Raw genomic sequence first — 4,265 nt, 5'->3', positions numbered from 1 at the left:
ACATAATCAAAATGCACAAAATGGTTCAACTTAGTTCATTTGGTACCTTACAATTACATTCCATTTCTTACAGCACCACCCCAAACATATCAACACCAGCCTAACTCTTTCATTCCCTCAAAACATCTCATTCCCACTACACAGCATAACCATTGCAACACCAGCACCACAAACAAACTCAAATCTATTTCAACAACAAAACCACAACGGAAAAAACCCAATCAGATATAGGCATAGCCTCTTATTCCTTTTGCGATATAATTCTATTTTTGCTTTGAGACAAACCCGGAATCACCTACCTGGAGCGTGTGCACATAGGAGGGTCCAACCAATTCCAATACTCATAGCCTCCATTTCACTGCAATTTTCAAGACCCACTCCATTAAATAACAGAGGAAAAAAAAAAAAAAACCCAGCCAATTACCGATGCTTCCTTACCTTTTGTATTAAGCATGCCTCAAATCTTCTTCCCAAATTCAAATCGGTCCAACTTGTTCTTATCACCGCAAGCCTTCCGCAATCATAGTACCAACCTTGCACATAGTGGATGTGGGCTTAATTTGATGAGTTGGATGACATGGTATGAGAACTATATATTATTTTCCTAGTCTGGGAGCTCTGCTCTAACCTTAAATAGAAGAAAATAGAGCTAAAGGAGGCAGAAAATAGAGGAAACAATTGGGCAGGCAAAATGAAGAGAAATGGCGCCAAAGGTTAGGGCAAGAGAAATGGCACCAGAGGTAGGGAATGCTTATTATGGGTAAAGAAAAAGACCAAATTGCCCCCATAAAAGAGCACATAGGCCGCACAGGATGCATTTTAACGGCCAAATGGGCCAGACATGACGGAAAGGACCAAGTTGGGCCTCGAAATTGAATTCGTGAATCATTGTGATACGAAAATTAATTCGTGAACCAATTTGGGAAAAAAGGGAAAGTTCGTGGATCAATGGTGCATTTTTCTCTAATTTTTATATTTAAAAAGGCCTTGTAACACTCGGGCAAGAGGCTAGTAATTTTAAAGGGAAGTGTTTCTTTGGGGTAAAGTGTTTTAGTAAAATATGTATTGCCTAAGATAACCTTATCTAATAAAAACTAGCCTCATAGCAAACACGTGTCAAGAGGCTAGTTTTTTATAACACATATCACAATTATAATTATGTAATATATTTTAGTTATGTTTTTTGGTTATATGTTATTTGTAAAATATAAAACATGATTTTTATTGTACTCACTAATTAATAAGTACACGAGTATTCACAAGTGGTGTTCAAATACTCAATTCAATTAAAGGGTTTTCTTAACAATAACTAAATATTTTATTTATTGATTTATTTGAGTTTCATTTATTTACATTATTATAAGGGAAATCTTGAATCATAATATAGCAAATACCAATTGTATCTATATATATAATTTTAAAATCTTTTAATTATAAATTTAACTAAGACTACTATAGTAAAAAAAACTTTATTTTCTCTTTGCACACCATACTTTTTGTTAGAAATAAGCCTACTAATTTTAGGATAATCGATATTGGGTTATCTTTGTAAAACCACTGCGAGAATATTATGGGTGCCAATAAGAGTGTTGGGTAGACTGAACTTGACCATACATTTTTTGCATGGAGTATTACTAAGCCGTAAATAGAAATTCATGGCCTCAATAATAATAACTAATATTTAGACACAAGACACCACAATTGTCTTCTATGCACAGTTGTCTTCTATGACTATAATATAGTGCTAGAATCTAACCATGAGTTTAGTCAAAGGTATTTCTTGGCCATAGTAATTGGTATACGGGGACATGTGAAGTACAATAATGAATTTGTCACCTCTAGTAAAAGAGGAGATATTCCATATGGAAACGATGTTCATATTTAGGAATATCTCACTATAGTATATGATAAGAATCAAAAGAATCAAGAATGAGATTCTTAATTTCATCTAAATCTTCTCATGCAAGCATTTGCATAAAATCATAATAAAATGGCTAGATGGAATTCCATAAATGAAATAATGTTCTAAGTGTATGCATGTGAGGAAGCATGATAGAGTGAGCAACAAAATTTTCTAGACAAAATACCCAACTATCTTGGGTTGGGTAGACATGAAAAACAAACTCACACAAGCATAAGGCATAGGTGTGGAGATTTATAGCATTAAAGATCGATCTTGGGTGAGGACCCAGAAGAACCAATTAAGGCTCCAAGTCCTTCAACTCGTTCTTTCTACTCGGTTCGGACAATGTCATGCCCCAATTTCGGGCTTAGGAGAATTAAGGTCGTTGAAGCCTCTGTACTCTCTAGATGGCATAAAGGCATTACTAGAAAAAATGCCTTCCCATACTGTTGCAATAGGAACTTTTGCACAACAGGTGCTAATTTTTTCCATTAGCTTCTGTTTTTAACTTTAGTATCAATACATTGTGTAATATTAGTAAATGCAATTATTTGCATCCAACCCCTTAAAAAATACTCATTATTTAAATCTAATTTTCCTTTCGAACCTTTTTGCCCATGTTGTATAGTCTATGCGGGCCCAATGTCTGGACCAACATCTTTCTTCAGTTTCTGCTGTCCTCACAATTTACCCCTTTTTGTCCCTCCTACACTCGAAATCTACAGTTTTGCATTCATTCACACTCATTAATTGAATTCCATAACTCAAGATTGATTTCCACGTACACTCCCCTTTATTTGGATTGAGTTAATTACCTAGCTGCCGGCTTAGGGGAGGGGAACCGAAGTACTTTGGGTGGGCATTAGGCCTAAGAATCTTCAACAAACTCGGCCTAAAATCTAAAGCCCATCCAAAAACTTGCCATTGATTTTAACTACTAAACTTTAATAAATTTTTGGTTTAGGTACCAAAATTAAATACCATTTTAAATTAGATACTAGTTGAATAGTCAAACCTCAATGAAATTAAAAAGCCTTCAACAGTTTTATATTTACTTGCTATTCCATTGTGAAAAGTACAAATCTACCCTTCCCTCATCAGCAACATGAATGACCTCCGGCCACCGTCTTCCGGCCAAGCTCTACTCATTACACAAAAAATTAAATTAACATTTAACATGGAGGGGATTCGAACCCCTCTCATTCAAGAGGAATGAAATATCTCCCACCATTACAATAAGTTAACTACTATGCAAAAGTATTGATTTAACCTAATTTATACTATACTATTGTATATTTTTTTAAAAAAATAATTAATCCAATTAGTCACAACTAATCTAAAGTTGTGACTATCACAATTAAGTTGTGACTGTCTTTTATATTTAATTGTGACTGATTTAAGATGTGACTATCTCACAACTAAATCTAAAGTGTGACTGATTTAGTTGTGATCGAATGATATTCATAACTAAAAAATCCCTAAATTTTAACATGAAAACTAAAGACAATGCACCTAAAGCACCCCCAAAATTCATATAACAACCAATTAACAAAAGTTGAAGTTGTGAATGATATTCATAAAAAAATAAGTTTAACATAAAACACCTACATGTTTAATTAACATAAAAGCTAACATAAAAAATCAAACGAATTAATACATAACACCTAAAAATAATAAAAAATTAATTGTGACTGTCACAATTTAGTTGTGACTGTTTGGTAGTCACAACTGCATCTGAAATTGTGACTGTGGACAGAGCTGCTCAAGGCATTATTATAAGGCAACTGCTGAAGCCTTAAAGCATCTAATTCCCATTTTTATAAGGCATTATTATGGGGGCCCAATAATTTGGAAACCCATTAGACAAGGCCCACAGATATGCAAAAATACCAAAAGCACATTCACTAAGTGAGTTTTGTGTCAAATCTCATCACCCGCATTCCATAAATTTCCATTCATGCATTGCAGACTTTGCAGTCACATCTCTCAGCAGACATAACAAATTACAAGGCTTTCTTTCTTCTGCTCAAGGCTGTGAACAGAGCTGGGTACAAGAAACCCTCTCCCATTCAGATGGCAGCCATTCCGCTCGGGTTGCAACAGCGGGACGTCACTGGCATTGTCGAGACGGGTTCTGGTAAGACTGCTGCCTTTGTTCTTCCTATGTTGACTTACATTTCGAGGCTGCCTCCCATTAGTGAGGAGAATGAGGCTGAGGGGCAAGATCGGAAAAGTAAAAAGGCCTAAATGATTTGTGACCTAATCTAAAATATAACCATATAAATTAGTAGCTCAAATGAAAAATTATAGAGCCTTACTGGTTTTCTAAAAAATTATTGAAATTAGGTATTTAACCCAAATT

Source organism: Dryas octopetala, chromosome 8 (assembly GCF_963921425.1).
Source record: "Dryas octopetala chromosome 8, drDryOcto1.1, whole genome shotgun sequence".
NCBI lineage: Eukaryota > Viridiplantae > Streptophyta > Magnoliopsida > Rosales > Rosaceae > Dryas > Dryas octopetala.
This window is presented reverse-complemented; position numbering follows the sequence as displayed.